At 43.1% G+C, this 24,540-nt stretch overlaps 1 pseudogene; it reads right to left on the reverse strand.

The window, feature by feature from the left end:
* Window positions 1–16,040, reverse strand: part of LOC116511717 — a 30,065-nt pseudogene extending 14,025 nt beyond the window's left edge.
* Window positions 16,041–24,540: the final 8,500 nt, after the last annotated feature.

A 24,540-nucleotide genomic window follows, 5' to 3' on the forward strand; every position in this document is an offset into this window, starting at 1 on the left:
CAATAGAAAATTATACCAATTGGCTGTTTAATTTTTAAAGGATGGATTTCATAAAAGTTAGGGAAGAAAACTATATTTTATTTCAGATGAGGCTGGGCTATGTAGAACTTTTGTACTCAAATTTTACAGAAGTGCCCTTGCTTAATAATACAGAAAACGTAGGTTTCCAATTACTAAATAAATAAATTCCAGAGTGTGAACTTTCGATACAAGATCTCAGTAAAGTAGGTAATGATTATATTTTACGACCTTCCTTGCCACAGTTGTTAAGTGAATCACTGCAGGTGTTAAGTTAGTAACACGGTTGTAAAGTGAATCTACCTTTCCCACTGACTTTGCTTGTCAGAAGGCGGCAAAAGGGAATCACGTGACCCCAGGACACTGCGGCCGAGTATCTGAATTTTGATCACATGACCATGAGGATGCTGCAATGGTCGTATGTATGAAAAATGGTCATAAGTCACTTTTTTCACTGCCATTGTAACTTCGAACAGTCACTAACTGAACAGTTGTAAGTTGAGGACTACTTGTATATGTATCATTTTGAATAGTATAACAGAATACAGATGCATTAAAAAATCATTAAAATAGCATATAAAATGTGTATCAAAATATAAAACGTCAAAGCAGTAAATTATTTCAAAAACACACGAGTGATGAATAAAACTGAATGAAATAAAATTATGTATGAGCAGCCACTGGGGTGGTTAAATCTTTGGCTGGATATTTTATCTATCTATCTATCTATCTATCTATCTATCTATCTATCTATCTATCTATCTATCTATCTATCCATCCACTAGCTGATAACCCGGAGTAGCCTGGGTATGTATTTATCCCAATCCTGTATTAGAGAGAGCCCCCTTGCGGAGTACTGCGAAGCCGCTACCAAGGCAACTCCACTATGTGGTACAATAGAAGTCATTTTAAGGCACAACAGGCTGTATCTTAACAGAACTTGAATCCAAAATGCACACTATCACTCTCAAAAGTACCGTGACTTGGCACTATAGATATAATTCAGTCCTTTTCATTTCAGCCGCCCAGGCGTTCCGGAGTTATGCCGGAACACACAACACATGGAACACACAACAAACATCCCCACCTCCAGGGATGTTAGGGATATCTCCCCACCCCAGCCCCCAGTATTTGTTTCCAGAGAGTAAGTCATCTGTGTACAAAGTTTGGCTGAAATTGCTCAAGGCGTAACTTGAAGTTACCTTAGTTCTTATACTTTAACGCTTATCTAAAGTGCAAATTACAATTTGAAACTCTCGTCAGGAAAAACATGATGGACACACTGTTCTCACCGTAGACATCAACAAAGTTATACTGACAGCAACAATCACTGGGGAGAATGAGTCATGTTGAGCCTCATGATTGATCATGTCTGTTCTATACCTGGGTTTGGATTTGAAAAGCATTTAGAAACTACTGAGAGAGATCATTTATCTTCATTTTCCCCGAGTTAACTGAGGCTGAAATATGTTACATTATTCACCAATGAAACAAAACAGAGTTAATTAGTTTTGCCAATTTGTGCTACCAAAACACATGGCCGATCATCAATCTTCATTTAAGTCACCCCATAATAAATCCGTACATCACAGGTTAATTCACATAAATTGATTCTGCTCACATTCGTGTCTGTTTTCATGCACAGCAGAGTGGAAAGTTCTAATTTCACTCTTAATTCTTCTGATTTATTGACAATTTGCCCAATGCAAATGATCACCAATTTAATCCACTTTATCACCTACTCTCAAGTCACTTCAGATATGAAAACGATCAATAAACAAAGCAACTTGTCTAAAACCAGCTTTATCCATGGAACAGATCAGTAAGACCTCGCAACACATTTTCATTCTTTTTTGGAGCTTCACTTTCTGTAAACATTTTTCTATAAATAAAAAGTGAGGTCCTCAGAATTATAGTGATCAATGTGTAAGAGATATGTATTTCAGGTAAGCTCTGTTTTTACTTTCCTTGTTACAGCTAATTACATTTTATTAGCAGGTTGGGATTCCCTATAGTGCAGCAATATTCTCTCTGTACAGTTAACTAACTATATAACAAAATAATTCAGCCGAGCCAATTACAAATTTCATTCTTCACAGCTAAGTAATAATACTATGCAAGCTTCCAGTGCAAAAACATTCATACACTTTTATCTGAGTATATCACAGTATAAAATACATTTTTTTAAATACTTAAATCTAAGATTCACAAGACAACCATCCATCCTGCTGCACTGTATTGGCAGCAACAACAGGGACCGAAAGCTATCTCCACCAGTGGTGGGTTTCAATTGATTTTACTACCAGTTCAAACACGCACCGCTTCTGCGCAGAAGTGTCCAGGTGGGTGGGCGGAGCTTCCCGCTGCCGCCACTACCGGTTCGCCCGGTCTGGGGCGAACCAGCAGAAACCCACCTCTGATCTCCATGCCATGGAAATGGGAATGCTCCATTGGATATCGGGCCTCTCCCTTCTTGACCACATCACCATTTGACAACATTTGAGGGGGGGGGGGGGCACCAATTAAAGAGAAGATGAGAGAAGGCCGCCTCCGCTGGTATGGACTTTCCACTGTAACCAATTAGAAGTCAGTGGCCGGTGACCTTGCAGGCATCCAAAACTGTTCTGACCCCCTCCTCCGTCCAGTAACGACTGCCGAGACAAGCTTAACTGGAATGTACTTTAATAGCAAGACACCAAAACCTCAGTGGCTGAAAGCCAAGTATAACAAACAGATAAGGACCTTGGCAGCAACTCAGATAAACTCAGGCAGCAATAAACACAGATAAGGCTTGGCAACAATCCAGCCTGCCAAGCTTACAGTAATGTCCTCCGACATTCAATCCTGCGTTGACCTCTGCAAAGAGGGCTGTGTGCACAAGTAGCTTTTTATAGTCTGGAGAGGGGCCTAATGACCACCAGTTGAGTGCAATCACTTCCTGTAATTGCATAATTGTTCCTGACGCCTATTAGCTCTTCGATGGCGTGCATCCAGGAACAACTCACTACTGGCTTTTGGCTCACTCTCCCTTGTCTCCTCCCCACTGGTCCAAGGCTCAGGTGCCTCCTGGTGGCCAACCAGCCTCTCTGCGCCCTGCTCGGAGTTGGAACCCTGTCCAGGGTCCTCCACATCCTCCAGAGACGACTCAGAGGGCCCCTCGCTGTCGGAGTCTGGTGGCAGCTTCAACGGCTCCTGCTGGGCCACAACACAAAACAGAGATGGCAAGACACCCTGCGCCCTGGAGATGCAGCTGATTGTGCAAAGCGGTGTTCAATGATCCAAAAAATGAATCCTGCCTCTGTGGGGATATGCTAGGAGGAGGAGAACAATAATAACAACAACACAGTCTAAAATAGATACTTACAACATATATTGTCTGATTCTGCAGATCAGGTGTCAAAGCTGCCTTTTTAAATAAACGTATGAAATCATTGAAGGTGCTGCAGGATACAAAGGAAGGATCTTCTTCTTTGATGAAGAGGCACTGCAACTGTCTCAATATTTCTTCCAGAAGTAACCTTGAAGTAAAACATTCGGCACAATTCACAAACACATGAGGAATCTAAAAAGAACGAGAACGAAGAGAGGTTTCATTCTGCTTATATGTTATCACAAGGGAGCAAACCTAACTTGGACTGTTTACAAAGTAACAAAATGATAACATTATTTGCAAAGCAATGTCAAACACCTGTTTAACTCACTCCTTACAGCTGATTTGCAAAAATCACTAAGACAACCAGGATCAGAAGTGAGGGCTGCACAGTAATGCCATCCTGAGAGCACTGCATATAATCATGAATATGTCCATCAGCGTATAAGCCAACCCTAGAAATTTCGACCGAAATACCATGAAAAATGTGTCATGTATAATTAAGCTGACATCTGAATTTTATGACATCTGAATTTTAAACCACAGTGACAGGTGGGAAACGCAAATTGTTACCTCATCATTTATAAGACCATGCAATTTTAAGCCTGTGACAGGCTTAAAAAAAAACAAAAAACTAACTTCTGGTCCGCAATTTTTTGGTGTGTACTTTGGAACCTAAAATTCTCAGCTTATCTCCAAATACAGTAAGTCCCATTCAAATTAACAAGTCTTACTTTTGAGCACAGCTCTCTCCCCTGCTTTTAAATGGATTTATTTCATTGCTAAGTACTTACTGATTGGGATTGATATATAGCGATCAATATATAGCAAAATATATTTTACTTTATAAAAAGTGAAAAAGATAAAAGGAGTCCCTGCAGATTTTACTCCGCGAGTCGTTGCTGACTCTAGGGCCCGCTGCTCATCTCCGTTTCAAGGACATTGAGTCAACATTATTATGTGGACATTCCCACGGTCATGTGATTAGCATGACATCACAGAGCGCTGTTACCTTCCCACCGAAGTGGTACCTGTTTATCTACTCGCATTTGCATGCTTTCAAACTGCTAGGCTGGCAGGCGAGCTGGGGCGAGGACAGGAGTTCACTCCGTTGCGTGGTGTCAGGGCCTCAAACCTCAGCGTCTTAACTGCTGAGCAACCATGCTACCCTATATGCGTGTTTGTGTGTGTGTGTGTGTTTAATGTATATATACATTAAAAACCAGCCACCCAATATGACATACTCTAAATCGAGGGTAGTCAACCTTTTTTATACCTACCGCCCACTTTTGTATCTCTGTTAGTAGTAAAATTTTCTAACCGCCCACCGGTTCCACAGTAATGGTGATTTATAAAGTAGGGAAGTAACTTTACTTTATAAAAATTATAAAGCAGAGTTACAGCAAACCCCTACCGCCCACCATGAAAGCTGGAACGCCCACTAGTGGGCGGTAGGGACCAGGTTGACTACCACTGCTCTAAATTGATTGCAATATGCAATTGCATGCAGTTCTGTTGGAAAAGACAAGATGAAAAGATTGCTGGTAAATGTATAACAAGTTAATCACATTATAAATAAGAGCTGGGAGTGCTGGGAAAAAACATAACATAGCATCAATGCATACGAGAAGACCCAGACTGGGAACTCAGATTAGGACATAACAAAAATCAGAAACGTGATGAGTCTACTGGTAAAAAACAAACAATAAACACTACTTATTTGGCTTACCTTTATTCTAAATACAACTTCCTTTCTTTCTAAGGCCAAGGAAGCATATATTTTGAGCCACAGGTGGATCATAATTCACAATTACTGATGCTAGGCGGTTCACCGACAAATGCGCGCCCGACAAAAGCGTGCCAACAAAACCTCCACGACAAAACGGCGAAATCGAAATCGCGCCCACTAAAGTGTGTCGACAAATGCGCGCCGCCAAAAGTGCGCCATCGAAAACAATGAGAAAATAACGGTAACAACGTTAACAACCCTAACCCTAACCCTTACCCTAACCCTAATCTAAAAACCCTAATCGCTCTTTTGTGGGCACGGTTTTGTTGGCGCGCTTTAGTGGGCGCGCTTTCAACTTCGCCGTTTTGTCGCGGCGGTTTTGTTGGCGCGCATTTGTCGGGTCACGACGCTAGGCTAAAGGCAGCTGCAGAAAATTGTTAATTTGCTGCTCATTTGCCCTATTTACCTGCACCCAAACAGAAATAAAACACAACTTTGATTTTTCTGGATTATTTTATGCATCGGGCACCTCCTGCTAAAATGTTTCTGGACAATCCCACTGAACAGTTCCCCACAATGAAGGTTAAGATGTTTCTCTACATTAAATGTGAATCGCTGTTTAAAGAAAGTAACAAAAAAAATAACATGTTTGTTTCAAATCTTTTTTTTTTAAAGGAAAAAACCGATGAAGTAGATCATTCTTACCTCCAAGGTTTTTAGAAGGGTCTGCAGCACATAGGTTTTTCCACTGGATGTGTGTCCATATATGAAAAGGGCTGGAAAGGTAAAGTGTTGACGCTAGGAAATAATATGTACATACATATTTAGGAGGGTTTTTTTTTTTTACTTTAAGCATACCCTGCCCTTTGCTTAAATGTATTTTTAGGATTTTGACTCATTATTTTCTGCTACATTACCTGAACAATGATTGATGAGAGACTGACAGAAAGAGAGGGGAAAAAAGAGAGATAGAGACAGAGAGAGAAAACAAGAAATAAGTGAAAACCAAACTGAATAATAAGGCAAAAAAGGACTTTGAAAAAGAAGGAAAAAGGAATCCTAAAAGTTAGCAGCACAAATAGTTAAAATTTGACAAGCAAGTGCATCTTCCCAAGCCTCATCTTCAAGATGCTATCTGTTGTGGCCCGCCAGTGGCCAACAGATCTGGCAGCATATTCAGACAGTGAGGAGGTTGGGGAGGAACCTGGGCCAGTCCTGGAGTCTGGGGAAGGCTCAGATGAGAGCTCTGTGTCGGAGGCAGAGAGGGGGGCCAGAGCCATCTGAAAGTTATCAGTTGCCTTCGGAGTCAGAAATCAGTGAGGCAGAAGAACAGCTGGAGCCTGTTCCCAGTGTGCGCATGCACAGAGTTGCCAGACGAAGGGAACAGCTAAAGAACAGGGGTCGACTTGGGAGTAAGGCCACAGGGGGACGATGAATGGCCCCTACCAGAAGAAATAAAAGAGGAGCAAAAGGGGAGAAGAGTTTGCAGGAGACAATTAGTTTGGTTCATGGCTCTCTGAGGCTCCTTGCCAGGTTTTGCAAATCTCGGCCTGGCAGTTCTCCAAGCCAGAGAAGGTCTGTGACTGTAAATCCTCCCTTGAAAGACTTTGCTGGATGCGAAGGAGCAGAATTCACAGTCAATTAATAAAAGGGGTTTTTTGTCGGAACAAGGAGTTTGCTTCATGCTCTTAGGAAGCCTCGGTCAGAACAGCATCTTCAACAGCTTTTCAACAGGCACTGTCTCCGTCAACTGGGCTTCTTGGGTGTGAAATGAAACGTTAGGATTAAAAAAAAAAAACAAGGAAGTCCAGTTGCCTTTTGAAAAGGAGGTTTGGGATCACACTATCTCTGCTGAGTCTCACTTCCCGTCCATTACTGCGAGCAAACAGAACAAGACTTCACCTAGCACCTCACTCCTATGTAATTGCTTTAAATAATAAATCATCATTCCAGGGACATCCATTTCTTGTTCATTCTTTCCATAGGAGGAGAAAAATGAAATCTGGTGTGAGGATACCACAAGAGAAAGTTCCTGTAAACAGCTAAACAAGAGCTGCATAGCTGCAGTCCACCAAATACTCCTAACAATCTTTAAAAAAAAAAATCATAATAATCACCCTAATTATGCAAGAGCTTCCTGGAAAGTGAAGGTTTAAGTTGATGTTTTTCATTCCAATACATTCCACTACCAGATGTAAGAAGCTGAAAGCAACTTTAAAATTACCCTTCCTTTATAATACAAAATATGACTCAAAGCTTCAGTCTAAAAAAAAAATACAAGATCCTATCAGAAATATATATATATATAAAGGGTACCTCTCCAAATATTGACAATAAGGTAGACGCCTGAGCTTCTCGGCAGGGTATCACGCTTTCCAGTTGAAGCAGTTTTGCTTCAGGATACTCCGGGTGTTTCAAAGCTGACATTTTAGCTTCTGTTTCTGTGGCTCCGTCTCAGGGGCAGCTACAAGGATGAAGGAAGACCTGAAAAATGAAACTGTAGTTCAGATTTCCCATGAGAATGTATTGGCTATGTAATGAGTGACATGTTTTCAATCAGGTTACAACCGGTTTTATTAAAAACAACAAAGCATTACAGTTTTATTAAACTGTTTTATTAAAAACAACAAAGCCGCGTCCTGCCCGCTGGGCGCTTAGATCTGGCCCTGGAAACAGCAGACTGGCCCTCAGTGCCTCTGACAGCATAAAGAGATCTCGAGAGGGCCGCACGTAGTACCCCTTTTCACTGACAGAGGGCTGCAAGAGGCTGTCACAGCCGAAAATACAGCCCGGGGGCTGTGCGGGGGGGCCCAAGTGCCATTTTCGCTGGCAGAGTGCTAGCAAAACAAACTGCTAGCAACTACTGGTCAGTAGTTTTGGCCAGCCCGCTAGGGCTACCACCGATGCACCCAACATGAGTGACGTCGAGCTGGCCATGCACACTTGGTCACGCAACCACCACCACCCCAAGTTAAACACAACCCTAATGCGGCCGTCAATGAAATCAAGTTTGACATTCTTGCATTACAGAAACATTAAATGTCCACTTGCAGCTCAATATTTGAGAGGGGGGAGGACTAAGAACGTGTGTGTGTGTGTGTGTGTGTGTGTGTGTGTGTGTGTTCCAGCATAACTCTGGAACGCCTGGAGCAATTTCAACCAAACTTGGTACACAGATGATTTACTCTTTGGAAAAAATATTATGAGGGGTAAGATACCCCTAAAACCCCTGGGGGGGGATTTCTGTTAAGATACAGCCTGTTGGCCTTAAAATGGCTTCTACTGTACTGCCGTAAAATGGCTTCTACTGTGAAATGCAGTGGAGTTGCCATGGTAACTGGCATGGTAAGACACCTCTAACACCCTTCAGGGTGAGTGTTCTGTTAAGATACAGCCTGTTGTGCCTTCAAATAGCTTCTACTGTACAGCGCAGTGGCGTTGTCATGGTAATGGCTTCACAGTGCTCCATAAGGGGGCTCCCTCTGGTAAGGGGGAAAATCCAACATTAGAAATTATGTTTGGCCCAGACATTTTCCCCTTATAAATAAATACCTGGGCAACGCCAGGTTATCGGCTAGTACTCTATAAATACAGGCAATCCTCAATTTACCATAACTGAACCCATTTAGGATCAATTCAGCAATTTAGTACTTCCTCTATGCTGTTTACTACTGATATTAGCATTATTATATTATTTGCCTGTCCTGTATAAATTGAGGATTCTAGTCCTCTGTGCTCTATGTCCTGCTTAATACATATTCAGCTGCTTGCCTTACACCTAAAATACTTTCCTTCAGCTTTTCTTGTAGGGATATAGATTATGAGAACAAAGATGAAAGAAACATCTGATGCGTATCAAATGTAGTTTCTTAACTCTTAATTATAAGAGACGCTACAAGGAGGACAACCGTCTTGACATTTTATTAAAAATAAAAGCGCTCGCTTCAGTGATTGCTCATTGTAAATTCGGGATGGTGAGAGGAAGCCAAACTATCACTGTCTTAAAGGTAATCATCAAGTCTTATTTTAGATTGATGTGTTGTGCAAACTTATAATCTAAAGCTGTGTATATACTTCAGAGCACTGCACAAATTCAAAAGCTAAGTTAACCATGGCTAAACCTTCTACAGGAATAGTGGGAGAGAAATTAACACAATAGGTAAGACGGAAGCCCATTTTTTTTCCAAATGAAAATTAAGTTCAGCTAACTGGGGATGGATCACAATGGAGCCCAGAATTTAGGTTGCTGTTGTGGCCCAGCAGGAGCCGTTGGAGCTGCCGACAGACTCCGATAGCGAGGGACCCTATGGGTCGGCTCTGGAAGATGTGGAGGACCCTGGACAGGGTTCAGACTCCGAGCAGGGACCAGAGAGGCTGGTTGGCCACCAGGAGGCGCTTGAGGCATGGAGCAGCAGTGAAAGCCAAAGGGAGCTTGTCCCCGATGTCGGGCCCTGGAGCAGTGGTGAAGACGTCAGGCCCTGGAGCAGTGGGGAGGAGCAAAGGGAGTTGGTCCCGGATGCCAGGCAGAGAGGGACGGATAAGCGCCAGCAGCAATTACGGAGACTTAGAAGATAATCGGGCCCAGGTGGTTGTGATTAGGCTCCTCCCAAGAGAGTATATAAGAAGAGACTTTGGGTGGAGACCTTTTGCAGGACACAACCGTTTTACTAAAGCTGGAGAAGCTCTTATGTTGTATTTCTTATCTGTGGGAGTCTGGGTTGCTGCCAAAGTCTTGTCTGTGAGTAATTACTGTGAATAAATTGGCTAATAGTAACCTTGTGTCGGTGTGACTCACTGTACGGAGGGTGGGGGGATCAGAACAGGTTGCTAAAAGTGAGACATTTGTCAAGTGAGCTTTGCCCTATTTTACGATTTCCCTTTGGCACAAAGTGAATCATTGCAGTTGCTAAATTAGTCACACAAGGTTGTTAAGTCAATCTGGTTTTCCCCATGGACTTGGCTTGTCAGAAGGTCGCAAAAGGGGATCGTGTGACACCCCCCCTCCCCCGGGGCACTGCAACCGTCACAAATGTGAGTCAGTTGTCAAACATCTGAATTTTGATGACATGACCGTGGGGATCGTTAAGTGTGAAAAACGGCCACAAATTACTTTTTTCAGAGCTGTTGTATCTTTGAACGGTCACTCATTGAACCGTTGTAAACCGAGGTCTACCTGTGATCCAAACAGATCTAGGGACACTCACCCACCCCAGTTGGAGAAGCTAAAACCTACCCGAGATCCTTCTTTCAAACTTCTTCTAAATTTAGCATCCATCAGGGCATACAGGTAGTCCTTGGCTTATGACCACAATTGAGCCTAAAATTTACATTGCTAATAGGTGAGACGCTTGTTGAGTGAATTTTGCCTCGTTCTACGACCTTTCCCTGCCACATTTGTCAAATGAATCACCGCGGTTGTTAAATTAGTACCACGGTTGTTAAACGAATCTGGCTTCGCTCGCAAAAGGGGATCCCATGACACACTGGGACCGTCATAAATGTCAGTCAGTGAGGCAAAATGTAAATCACATGGGCCATGGGGATGGTGCGACGGTCATAAGCGTGAAAAACACTCACTGGTCACTTTTTTTCCAGTGCCCTGTCACTAAATGAACTGTTGTAAGTTGAGGACTACCTATTATCCAAACAGATCTAGAGACCCCAGACTGGAGAAGCTAAAACCTACCCCGGGGACGCTTCCTTTGAACATCTTCTAAATTTAGCATCTGTCAGGACATACAGGTAGTCCTTCACTTACGACCACAATTGAGCCCAAAATTTACAATGCTAAGTGAGACACTTAAGTGAGTTTTGCCTCATTTTACGACCTTTCTTGCCACATGTCAAACTAAACACCACGGTTGTTACATTAGCAACGCAGTTGTTAAATGGATCTGGCTTCCCCCCCCCCCCATTGGTTTTTCTGATCAGGTCGCAAAAGGGGATCCCGTGACCACTGTTCCCTCTAAGGTGCGCGCGTGCGCGGCCGCGCACATGGAAAGAAATCCCCGCGCAGAAGTTTCTAACTTCCGCGCAGAGATTTCTACCAAAGCAAACGTGGGGAAGTCCTTTGCAGGCGGCTAGAACAGGCCGCCCGCAAAGGACCTCCCCAGACTTGTTTTGATGAGCCGCCAGTCCTCTTGCTTCTTCTCCTTCACCAGCAAAGCTCCCGCTGGCTTCCCAGCCCATGGCTTTGGCGATTCTCCCTCCACGCGGAGCCCCTGAGCTGGCTCCCGCGTTATCCCTCCCCAGTCCCCCTTCCTCCTCTGCCGTGCTTTTGAGGCCGCGGGAGCTAGTAGGAAAGCGGCGGAGGGCTCGGCCGCTTTCCTACTAGCTCCCGCGGCCTCAAAAGCACGGCAGAGGAGGAAGGGGGAGGGATAACGCGGGAGCCAGCTCAGGGGCTCCGCGTGGAGGGAGAAACGCCAAAGCCATGGGCCGGGAAGCCAGCGGGAGCTTTGCTGGTGAAGGAGAAGAAGCAAGAGGACTGGCGGCTTTGAAATGCAACCCCTGCCTTGGTCCCGCCGGCCGCGGATTTGATTCGGCGTAAGTGGGGGCCGAACACATGCTGAGCTGACTTTGCGCAGTGAGGCGGAGTAATTCAACCCCCCCCCCCAAATAACGTCTGTGTGTGTGTGTGTGTGTGTGAGAGAGAGAGAGAGAGAGAGAGAGAGAATTGGATCAAAATTGGTGGCCAAAGGAGTGGAGGGAGGGAGGGAAGGAAGGAAGGAAGCCCTCCCCCTGTGAAAAAAACTGAAGATGGAGCAGTGAATGAATAAACCATAAAAGCAACAAACAGTTAATGCGTAAGTAAGCTGAGGAGGAAGTTCTCAACTAAGGAAGAAATATTAGAAAGAAATATAAAAAGCTCAATATGCCAAAACACTTATTTTAGTCTTCATTTAATTACTTGTATTGTAGTCTGATGTAACATCTTTTTAAAGTTAACGTTAGTTAGAAAAGATAGGGTACAAAACTTAATAAAAAAATGTACATTCATTTTGAAAAATAAATGCAATACTTGATTAATTTCATATCTTTATTTAAAATAGTTTTGGCATGGCATATGATTTTATTGACTCAGTTGGAAATGATGTGGATGTTGTATCTGATTCTGAGGTATATATATTCTTAAGTAACATAAGATATAGCATATTGTCCAAACTTGCTAGACTATTTAATTGATCTTACTACTTTAAAGGGGGAGAGTTTCATGATAAATTATTTTATTACATTTATGTTGCATTTATATATTATATTTATTACATTTATATTTCACATTATATATTTGTATTGTTATTTTAGTGTTTATTGTCAATTTTGATAGATATTATATTGATATATCAATACTGATTTTACTCATACTAAATAACAATTACTGCTATTTATCAGCATCAAATATTTACAGTTTTTAATATTGAGTTAGTCATATTTTAGAATAATAGCGTTATCTTTTAATAGGATAATTGGCAAAATCTAATTCAAATGTGATGGGTTGCATTCCAAAGGAATGTGAGAGGACAGGTTGCCTGCAAAATGCCAGGACCCCGGCTGTTGGTGCCATGTCTCTCTCTAGCCAGTCTAACAATCTAAAAGCTGAGCAGAGAGCCTTTTTTTTCAGTGTGAGCGGAAAAGTATAGTGTTTGAGTGGCACTTTTCATGCCTGGCATTCCTCAGGCTGAAACCTCACTCGCAATCGGCGCTTGACGCTTGGAATGTTGCGCAAATGTCCAGCAGACGTGACAGCAGTTCAAACTGTGGCTCTCTTAGGTGCTCAGGCATGAAACTGTGCCGCTCACACACTGTACTTTTCCGCTCACACTGAAAAAAAATTAGAGGGAACATTGCCCGTGACACACTGCAATCTTCATAAATGTGAGTCAGTGAGGCAGACTATAAATCACGTGGACTGTGGGGATGCTGCGGCGGTCATAAGCATGAAAAATGCTCACAAGTCGCTTTTTTCAGGCTACATAAACAGAAGGATAGAATCAAGATCCCATGAAGTGTTAATACTACTTTATAAGGCCTTGGGAAGGCCACACTTGGAATACGCCATCCAGTTTTGGTCCCCACGATGTAGAAAAGATGTGGAGACCCTAGAAAGAGTGCAGAGAAGAGCAACGAAGATGATTAGGGGACTGGAGACTAAAACATATGAGGAACGGTTGCAGGAACTGGGTAGGTCTAGTTTAATAGAAAGAAGCACTAGGGGAGACATGGTACCAGTGTTCCAATATCTCAGGGGTTGCCACAAAGAAGAGGGACTCAAGCTATTCTCCAAAGCACCTGAGGGCAAAACAAGAAGCAATGGGTGGAAACTAATCAAGGAGAGAAGCAACTTAGAACTGAGGAGGAATTTCCTAACAGTGAGAAAAATTAATCAGTGGAACTACTTGCCTCCAGAAGTTGTGAATGCTCCAACACTGGAAGTTTTTAAGAAGATGTTGGAGAACCGTTTGTCTGAAGTGTTGTAGGGTTTCCCTGCCTAGGCAGGGGGTTGGAATAGAAGACCTCCAAGGTCCCTTCCAACTCTGCTATTGTATTGTATTGTATTGTAATAGCGAGCAGGAGGCTCGGGCACACATTTGCCAGTGAAGAAAGAACAATTGGCGATACCGTATTACCGCAATCTAGTTTTAAATGTCCAGGATTTCATTTTGCTAATTGGAGGAGCAGATGGCAATGTAATTCAAAGATATAGAGAGCAATTAGTCTCTAGGATCAGGGAGCGATCCAGGGGAGCCTGTGCTTATTGCTCAAAGGAACAATCAGGTAATCAGGTAAAGGGTTTGCAAGCCGCTTTGCAACCATAATCAAAAGCTAACATACAACCTGTGCTTGGAGCAAGAGAGTAAGTAAACGAATGGGGGGGGGGGGGGACAAGAAGATGCTGTGATGGAGGAAAAGTTTACACAATTATTGTGGGTAATCATTGTAACACAGAAAAGTGGCCATTCCCTTGAGGAAGACATTGACAGCAGAGCTACTAACCTATTGAGTAGAATAGAGTAGAATACAATAGAATGCAATAGAAAATATGACATGGCGTAGAGTAGAATACAATAGAATGCAATAGAAAATATGGCATGGCGTAGAGTAGAATACAATACAACACAATACAATAGAAAATATGGCATGGCGTAGAGTAGAATACAATAGAATGCAATAGAAAATATGGCATGGCGTAGAGTAGAATACAATACAACACAATACAATAGAAAATATGGCATGGCGTAGAGTAGAATACAATAGAATGCAATAGAAAATATGGCATGGCGTAGAGTAGAATACAATACAACACAATACAATAGAAAATATGGCATGGCAGAGTAGAATACAATAGAACAGTGTTTCTCAACCTTGGCAACTTGAAGATATCTGGACTTCAACTCCCAGAATTCCCCAGACAACAAAAGCTGGGTTAAAGCTGTCTGGGGAATTCTGGGAGTTGAAGTCCGGACATCTTCAAGTTGCCAAGGTTGAGAAACACTGCAATAGAATACAGTAGAAAATATGGCATGGCATAGAGTAAAATACAATAGAATGCAATAGAAAACATGGCATGGCATAGAGTAGAATATGGGGGGAAGGGAGGGGGGAAGGGAGGTGGGGTGTTAGGGGGGAGGGGGGATACATAGTATGTGTTAGATTTTAAGGTAACGTGACTGCACTTGTATACTGTTGCTCTTTAATTCTACTGTAAAAATAGGACAAGCTGAATATATTAATAGATTGTAGAAATACACCGAAGGGAGGAGTAGAGGGATAGAAGAAAGAGGGGTAGAGAGGGTGGGAGAGAGGACTGGAGGGAGGGGGAGAAGGAAAGGAGGGAGTGTATCGGGAGAGGGGAGTGGTAGAGGGGGAGGGGAAGTAGGGTAGAGGGGAATGATGGAGGGAAGATGGAAAGTTGGAGGGGGGGGCGAAAGAAAGGGTGTATGGAGGGTCGAAGAGGTACATTGGGTTTTTATTTTGGGGGGTATTGTTGACAAGAGGAATGGCTGTGTTTATTGTTTAATGTTATATGGCCCCGGTTATGCACAGTATATATGTGACTGTACGAAAATGAAAAATAAAAAACACATTTATAAAAATAAAAAAAACATGGCATGGCATGGCGTAGAGTAGAGTAGGGTAGAGTAGGGTAGGGTAGAGTACCTCCAGGTCCCTTCCAACTCTATTCTATTCTATCCTATCCCTATCTCCTTCCATTAGTATTCTATTCCTTTTCTATTCTATTCTTCTATTCCTATTCTATTTTCAGTGCCCTGGTATCTTTGAACGGGCACTAAATGAACTGTTGTAAACCGAAGACCACCTGTAATCCAAACAGATCTATAGACACCCCCCCCCCATTTAGCTTCTGGAGAAGCTAAATTTTATTTATTTATTTATTAAATTTTAATAAATTTATTTATTTATTAAATCGATTTACATAGGCCGCCCAATCCCGGAGGACTCCAAAATAACAGCCCCAAAGCCCGTAGATCTTTCTAGAAAAGGTCGAAGTGTTAGGGCAGCAGCCCCCAAAGCGAAGCCTGCCTCCCCCCCCCCCGCCCCCCGCTTCAACACCCCGAGAGATTTGGGGGATGAAAGCAGAAAGGCGCTACGGCAACTTTAAAGGCTTGTGGACTTCAACTCCCAGAATCCCTGAGCCAGCCCTGCCGAGCCATTACCGGCGCAAGGAATTCTGGGAGTTGAAGTCCACAGGTGGTCGAAGTTGCCATAGTTTCCCCCACACCTTCTAACTTAGGAGGTGGCGACGGCCACCTGGGGAAGCCAAGCCGATGGCAACGCGACTCGAAAGGCCCCGCCGCGATCCAAGCGGGTTGAATTCGCCCCTTTCGCCTCAGAAAAGAGAACGCCAACTTACCGCCGCCGCCGCCGCCAAAAGTGCGGGAAAAGGCGAGAGGGCGTAACGGAAACACCAAAGCGCGAGAGCTACGTCATAAAGGGGGGGCTTGATTGAACCTCTCCGCCGTCACTCAGGCAGACTTCCCAATAGGGGTGCGCGTTGTTCTCAGGGGGGTGGGAGGATTGATAGGGTATAAAAGCCCTCAGTCAGCGCTTTGGCTCGCTAGAGCAGGTTTTCTTTCCTAGGGTGATGTCGTCTTTGGGGAAGAGGCGCTTATTCTATTTTTTTAAATGATTTGTCATTGCCCAACATAGGTACAATGAGATTTTTTTCCCCCCAAAGGGATAGCACCTGTTTACTTTCTGTGTTTATAGTGAGAAGAGGGCAACCACTTTCTGGTTTTACATTGGGCAGAGGGCAATTGTGACAATCCCTGAGTCCTGGATTTGCAGTGCAAATAGAATAAAAGCAGAAAAAAGGGTGAAATTGTCCACATTTGCCCCCTCTCCAAATGTCAATTTCCTTCTGATAACGCACAGGGCTAGAAAGGGGGGGAAGGGGAGATACTGAGAACTGAGTGAATGTCTCATCCTCATAAGAATATCAACCAATAATAAATAAAATGCAACAATAATCCCATCTTGCTCAGGAACAGGGAAATGGAACGAAAACCATTCCTGGGTTATGAAAGCAATGCATAGAGAGAGGGTTTTCATGCACGCGCACATACACACACAAACCTTTTTATGAACCAACAAAATTGTGGATCGGTTTGTGTCCTGAAACAAGCATGTAAAGCAGAATGCAACCACATATATTAATTGCTGACATTCAAGGTGTATTGATTTCAAGAGGGCAGTCGTATCCATAGATAACTCCCAATGAGACCTTCAGATACATCCCATTATCATCAAAATAAAGCTCTCAATTTCCATATTTCCTTTTGCAAAGGGGGGGAAGTAAGGAGTAATCCCCTTGAGAGTAATCCTTGGATTTAAGTCCTCTGCTACACAATAGAATATTTAGAACTAACACTTTGTGGCTACAGCAGGAAGATTTAACAACCAGTGCAATATTTTGACAAAACTATCGTTACTGCATAGTCATTCCGCCTCAACTGAAGCAACCTGAAAGAAAGGAAAACCCATAATAGTTATTTTTCCACAATCTGCTGACTTGAACGAGGGTGTCATTTTGAAAAGTCTGATCCCGTTCTTACAATGAATAAAGTAGAATATTGCCAAGAATATTGTCTGGTTTGGTTCTGCAACCAAACAAGACAGATACAAGACAAGATTCAGAGTATAATTAGGACTGCAGAAAAAACAATTGCTACTAACCTGCCTTCCATCGAGGGCCTGCACACTGCACGAGTCAAAAAGAGGGCTGTGAAAATATATACAGACCCCTCGCATCCTGGGCATAAATTGTTTGAACTCCTACCCGCAAAACGATGCTGTAGGCACTGCACACCAGAACAACCGTGACCCGTCAAAAGTGTGAACGTCAAAAGTGCGCCGACAACACCGCGGCGCTAAAACCGCTATGTCAAAAGCACGCCGACAACAGCGTGCCGACAACAGCACGCCGACAGAAGCGCGATTTAACTTAAGGTAAGGTTTAGGGTTAGGTTTAGGGTTATTTTTAGGTTATGTTACAGCGCGCTTCTGTCGGCGCGCTTCTGTCGGCGCGCTTCTGTCGGCGCGCTGTTGTCGCGCGGTTTTGACGGCGCGGTTTTGTCACCGCACTTTAGTGACACGCGCTTTTGTCGTACGCGCATTTGTGGTGGAACCCAGAACAACTAGACACAAGGACAGTTTTTTTCCTGAACGCCATCACTGTGCTAAACAAATAATTCCATCAACACTGTCAAACTATTTACTAAGTCTGCATTACCATTACGATTAATTTTCTCATCGTTCCTATCACCCATCTCTTCCCACTTATGACTGCAGGACTGTAACTTTGTTGCTTGTATCCTTACGATTTATATTGATTGTTTCCTAGTATGGTTTGATTGCTTATTTGTACCCTATGACTCTCATTAAGTGCTGTGCCTTGTGATCTGTGACACATGTATCTTTTCTTTTACGTGCAGTGAGAAGATATGCACCAAAGACCAATTCCTTGTGTGTCCAATCACACTTGGCCAATAAAGAATTCTATTCTAAGAATTCCAGGGGGAGTTCCCAGCAAAGATGTGAAGTTTGAATTATTTTTATTCCATTCTGCAAGTCTCAAAATATATTCCATGGTGTAATTTCCCATTTCTTCCATTTCAAAATTTGATTGATGGTGTGTTTTCCACATGCAATGTTTTTTTTTTCCTGATCCAGATTAAAATTGCTGCATAAAGACAAAGCCATTGCTTTGAGGCATTGAAAAATGTCCAGCTGTACAAAGAGTGATATTTAAACAAAATTAGAAATCCTAAACTGAATACCCTTTTAATGATATTTTAATCTGTGTGGTTTAAACATTTTAATGATTTGTTTTATAACCTGTAAGCCTTCCAGAGTCAACTTGTAGGCAAGATGGGGGGCATAACGCATAATAAACCTAATATCAAAATGTATCTCTCTTTTTCTAACTCCAAGTGTTCCTCCATAAATGAGAAATTTCAGAGCAGGTGAAAGGTTTAGCTTTAGAAACTTAGGATTTAGAAGTCGGTAAGTCATGTTTATTTAAATAAAATGAAATGAAACCACAAAACAGCTTATCAATTAAAACAGCCAACGTTAATTAAAATAAAAGCGAGGAAGCCTATAAACCGTGCAAGACAATTGGAACGAAAGAGAAATGCCTCTCTATTTTCATTTGCATTTTCTAGAGAATCTACAGCTAGTTGTGTATTCGGGTAATTTAAGACCCAAATGGTTTTAGGAGTCTCGTTTTGAATGACAGATGGATGCATTCAAATGTGGAAATATTTCCAACTACGTGGCTTCCGTTCTTTACAATCCTGGTTTTGGCTGCTTGATCAACAGAGTTCTTGTTGGTTTAGCAGATATTAGCATGTACTATTTACACTGATGTATTTCATAGGGCGGTGACATATGTCATGTTCCATTATTCCCGCGCTTCATAATTCCTCAGTCACAAACGGTTGTAACTGGAGGACTCAGTCCCGTGTTATCCTATAAATATCCTGATCGCAGAGAAACTGTACGAATTTGGAAGAAGAGATTTAACCTTGTTATAACTGATGCCAAGGGTGTTTTTTTTTCTAGATACAGGAATAGTTTAGCACCTACAATAGATTCTTTAAATTGGAAGTGAAATGGTTGCTAAGTGCGAGCGAGAAAAAGACATTGCAAACATCATTAGTTGCTGCCATCCTATTTAGATAAGGTTTTTTGTGTGGTATCTTGTCTGTGGTCCTTCTACCTTTTACGCACTCACAAGGCAGACAAGATGTTTAAATGTCCTCGGTTGCCTTTCTTTACAGTGGAACCCTTCCCTAAAAAGGGCAAGTTAAGCTCTATGATATGATTTTAATTAGTTGACTAGAATAGGGGTCTCCAACATGGGAAACCCCTGACTGATGATCCCTGGGAGTTGAAGTCTAGAAATCTTAAAAGTTGCCAAGGTTGGAGACCCCTGGACCAGAACACTCCAGCCCCATCTTGGCTGCCTGAAACAGACCGGACCTTAATCAGTTTTGCACTAAAAAGTCATTGTTGTCAGGCACAGCCAGATTTGACATTCAACACATTGGTTCAAAGCCAAAAAAATTTTTATTACTGTTGTATTTGCAAATGATTGCTAAATGAGGTGCAGGGTAGTCCTCAACTTACCATCGCATCAAACTTTCTGTTGCTAAGCGAGACAGTTGTGAAGTGAATTTTGCCCCATTTACATCCTTTCTTGCCACGGTTCTAAAGTGAACGCTGGAGTTGTTAAGTTAGTCACACGGTTGTTAAGTGAAACCAGCTTCCCCATCGACTTTGTTTGTCAGGCGGTCGCAAAAGGGGATCAAATGACCCCGGGACACTGCAACCGTCATAAATATGAGTTGGTTGCCAAGCATTTGAATTTTGATCATGTGACCAGGAGGTTACTGCAATGGTAGTAAGTGGTGGGAGTCAAAATTTTTTACTTCTGGTTCTCTGGCTGTAGCTTGGTGGTCATGTGACTAGGTGGGTGTGGTTTGGCAGTCATGTGACTGGGCATGGTTTGGTGGTCATGTGACTGTGGGTGTGGCCGGCTTTGCAGTGCTATCGGTTTCCGCGAACCGGACCGGACCGGATCGGCTGAATCCCACCACTGAATCTCGGAATCTTTTTTGACAAACCCTGGTGCCCCAAAACCGGACTCATTATTCCAAAGATGGTTTCATTAATGTGATATAAAGCAGTACGATCACTTCTCGTGATCAACTCTCTTCTCGAAGTGCTGCATTGATATCAGGAACGTATTGAATTCAGTGCAGAAATAATGGCTTTCTAGTACAGAATTACAGCAAGCACTGATTCATCCTTCTCTTTAAAAAAAAAGCTGCATTTTGCCGTTCTAAACACACTAACCAGCTCCCCTATCACCTAAGAAGCCGATCCTTGATGCCGGTCTTGAGAGAGGATTGAAATGCATTTGAAACAGCATCTCATAATACAGCCTCCGCGTGTGCATCATTACAGCCAGGCAGAAAGCATTTTTCCCCCCACCATCCTCAATCCTGTTACTGGAAAAGTCCTGTTGAGCAACTGAGGAACACCGAGCTATTGTGAATAGATTTTGAGGAAAAAGAAAGAATGTTTTTTTTTCTTTCTGGAAATCCTTGGATGTTAGCAAACGACTTCATGGTGTTTGATTTTTACAGTAAAGATGACCTTATTTTTCACCTTTCTTGATTTTTTTCTGCAGGTATAAAACTAACAGATTCCTTGTGTGTCCAATTACACTTTTGCCAATAAAGAATTCTATTCTGTTCTATTCCATTTTCTATTCTAATTCTATTCGATATTCTACTCTAATTCCATTCTATTCCTATTCCATTTTCCTGTTCTATTCTATTCCATTTTCCCGTTCTATTCTACTCTATTCCAAAAAGATAAAGGTTCATCTCACACATATGTGCTAGTCGTTCCCAACTCTAGGGGGTGGTGCTCATCTCCGTTTCAAATCCGAAGAGACAGTGCTGTCCGAAGATGTCTTTGTGGTTATGTGGCCAGCATGACTAAATGCTGAAGGCGCACGGAACGCTGTTACCTTCCCACCAAACGTGGCCCCTATTTTTCTACTTGCATTTTTATGTGCTTTCAAAGTGCTAGGTTGGCAGAAGCTGGGAAAAGTAACGGGAGCTCACTCCATTACGTGGTGCTAGGGATTTGAACTGCCGACCTTTCTGATCGACAAGCTCAGTGTCTCAGCCACTGAGCCATTGTGTCACTCTACTCTACTCTACTCTACTCTACTCTACTCTAATCTAATCTAATCTAATCCACTCTAATCTACTCTCTACTCCACTCCACTCTCCATTCTATTCTACACTCCATTCAATATTCTATTCTATACTCCATTGTATATAAGAATAACTTTATTGTCACTTTGAATGTACACTAATCGGTGTTGTGGCCCAGCAGGAGCCGTTGGAGCTGCCACCAGACTCCGACAGCGAGGGGCCCTATGAGTCGGCCCTGGAGGATGTGGAGGACCCTGGACAGGGTTCCGACTCTGAGCAGGGCGCAGAGAGACTGGTTGGCCACCAGGTGGCGCTTGAGCCTTGGATCAGTGGGGAGGAGACAAGGGAGAGTGATCCAGAAATCAACAGTGAGTTGTTCTGGGATGCACGCCATCGAAGAGCTACTCAGAGTCAAGAACAACTACGTAATTACAGGAGGTAATTACGCTCAGCTGATGGTCATTAGGCTCCTCTCCAGACTATAAAAAAGACTGCTTGTGCCATGCCCTTCTTGCAGAAGTCAACGCTTTGGCTAAAGAGAAACTAACTTGGCAGGCTGGATTGCTGCCAGAGTTTGTCTGAATTGCTGCCAAGGTTTGTCGGCCTTGCTGCCAAGGTCCTTATCTGTTTGTTTACTTGGCTTTCAGCCACCGAGATTCTGGTCTTGTTATTAAAGGACGTTCTCATTAAGTGTGTCTCGGCTTTCATTACTGGACGGAGGAGGGGGTCAGAACAAATCGGCATACATCAAAATGAAATTTCATTGCAAACAGCTCTCAAAAAGATCTCCCACATATATTATATGACACAGAGAGACAACACGGTCTAGTTCGGATGTATACATGTACATGGCGAGAAAAACCAATCTTGCAAGTTTACCAAACGGACGGCCTAGAGAACAAAGCTGTTCCAGAACCTGGTAGTCCTGCTAAAAATATATTCTATTCTAAACTCTAGTCTATATTCCATTTTCTTTTCTATTAGCCAATAGCTCGGTGTTGCCCAGGTATTTATTTATAGAAGGGAAAATGTCCAGACCAAACGTAATTTCTAATGTTGGATTTTGCCCCTTACCAGAGGGAGCCCTCTTGTGGAATACTGTGAAGCCGTTACCATGACATCTCCACTGCGCTGTACAGTAGAAGCTCTTTGAAGGCACAACAGGCTGTATCTTAACAGAACACTCACCCCGAGGGGCGTTAGAGGTGTCTTACGCCCACAATATTTATTTCCAGAGAGTAAGTCATTTGTGTACCAAGTCTGGTTGAAATTGCTTCGGGCGTTCCAGACTTAGGCTGGAAAACACACACACACACACACACACACACACAGAGCCATTTCTATGTAGATAAATTCTATATTCCATTCTATGATTATATCAAAGGATGTATCTAAACCAAGACGCCTTGCCTTTTAGTCTTTCATCCAGACGGCCCTTGAAAATTCAGACAATTACCAAGGCAATTCACTTCCTATTGGCTCTCACCTCAAGGTTGTTTTGTTTTTCTATTGCTCGCCCTTGACTTTTCCTACCATCATTTGATCTCGCGTTTCACTTTTTCACCCACCCAGTGTTACAAAGGAAACGTTAATTATTATTGTTCCTTAGCATTGCCACTGCAACATTCTGATGAGTTCTTCTTCCATGTAATGGCTTCTGTTGATTTAGTAAGTTTTTGGGTGATGTTTATTCCCTTTGCAAGCAGTGGTGGTGTGAGTTCTATCCGATTTACCCATTCTAGGACATTCAGCATAAAATTGCATTTAGTTCACAGGTATTCAGCAGGTTCTGACCACTTCTGAAGAACCGGTAGCGGAAATTTTGAGTAGTTCGGAGTAAATGCCACCTCTGACTGGCCCCACCCCCATCTATTCTCTGCCTCCCGAATCCCAACTGATCGGGAGGAAATTGGGATTTTGCAGTAACCTTCCCCTGGAGTGGGGTGAGTTTTGAGCAGTGGTGGGTTTCAAACAAATTTTGAACCTACTCTGTGGGTGTGGCCTCCTTTGCGGGAGTGGCTTGCCAGCCATGTGACCTGGTGGGGGTGGCTTGCCGGCCATGTGTTTTCTCTCTCTCTCTCCTTCCTTTTGTCTCTCTGTCCCTTTTTCCTTTTTTTCTTTCATCTCTCTCTCACTTTTTTTCTTTTTTCTTTCTTTCTTTCTTTCTCTTTCTCTCTCTGTGTGAGTCTGTGTGTGTGTGTGAGTGGTGGGTTTCAAAATTTTTTTGGAACCTCTTCTGTGGGTGTGGCCGGCTTTCTGGGTCCACTGGTGGAACCTCTTCTAACCGGTTCGGTAGATTTGACGAACCGGTTCTACCGAACTGGTGTGAACTGGTAGGAACCCACCTCTGGTTTTGAGTTACGACCTTTCTTGCCTCAGTTGTTAAGTGAATCACTGCAGTTGAGTGTTGTGGCCCGCCAGCAGAGCTGGTGGCATACTCAGCCAGTGAGGAGGTTGGGGAGGAACATGGGCGAGTCTTGGAGTCTGGGGAAGGCTCTGATGAGGGCTCTGTGTTGGAGGCAGAGTTACCAGCTGTGTTCGGAGTGAGATGTCAGTGGGGCAGAAGAACAGCTGGAGCCTGTTCCTGATGTGCGCATGCACAGAGCTGCCAGAAGGGAGCAGCTAAGGAACAATGGCCAACTCGGGAGAAAAGGCACAGGTGGACGGTGAATGGCCCCTCCCATAGGGAATAAAGAGGAGCGAAAGGGGAATGGAGTTTTCAGGAGACAGTTAGTTCAATCCATTAGGGTGAAGATCTGTTCCTGACTTCTTGCCAAATAATTGTTGCTACAGCATGGAGTTTGGAAGATATCGGCCTGGTAGCTCTCCAAGCCTGATAAAGGCCTGTAGTTGTGAAATCTCATGAAAGCAATAGCAATAGCAATAGCAATAGCAGTTCGACTTATATACCGCTTCATAGGGCTTTCAGCCCTCTCTAAGCGGTTTACAGAGTCAGCATATCGCCCCCCACAGTCTGGGTCCTCTGTTTGCTAGGACTTTGCTGGAGAGGAATCCCCTTTAACCTAAATAAAAGGGGTTTTATCAGGACGGGGAGTCTGCTTCATAATCTTGGAAACCTAGATCAGAACATTGAGAAGTTAGTAACCCAGTTGTTAAGCAAATCTGATTCCCCTATGGACTTGCCTTGTCGGAAGGTCGCAAAAGTGGAT

The sequence above is a fragment of the Thamnophis elegans genome, chromosome 7 (assembly GCF_009769535.1).
Source record: "Thamnophis elegans isolate rThaEle1 chromosome 7, rThaEle1.pri, whole genome shotgun sequence".
In the NCBI taxonomy this organism is placed as follows: domain Eukaryota; kingdom Metazoa; phylum Chordata; class Lepidosauria; order Squamata; family Colubridae; genus Thamnophis; species Thamnophis elegans.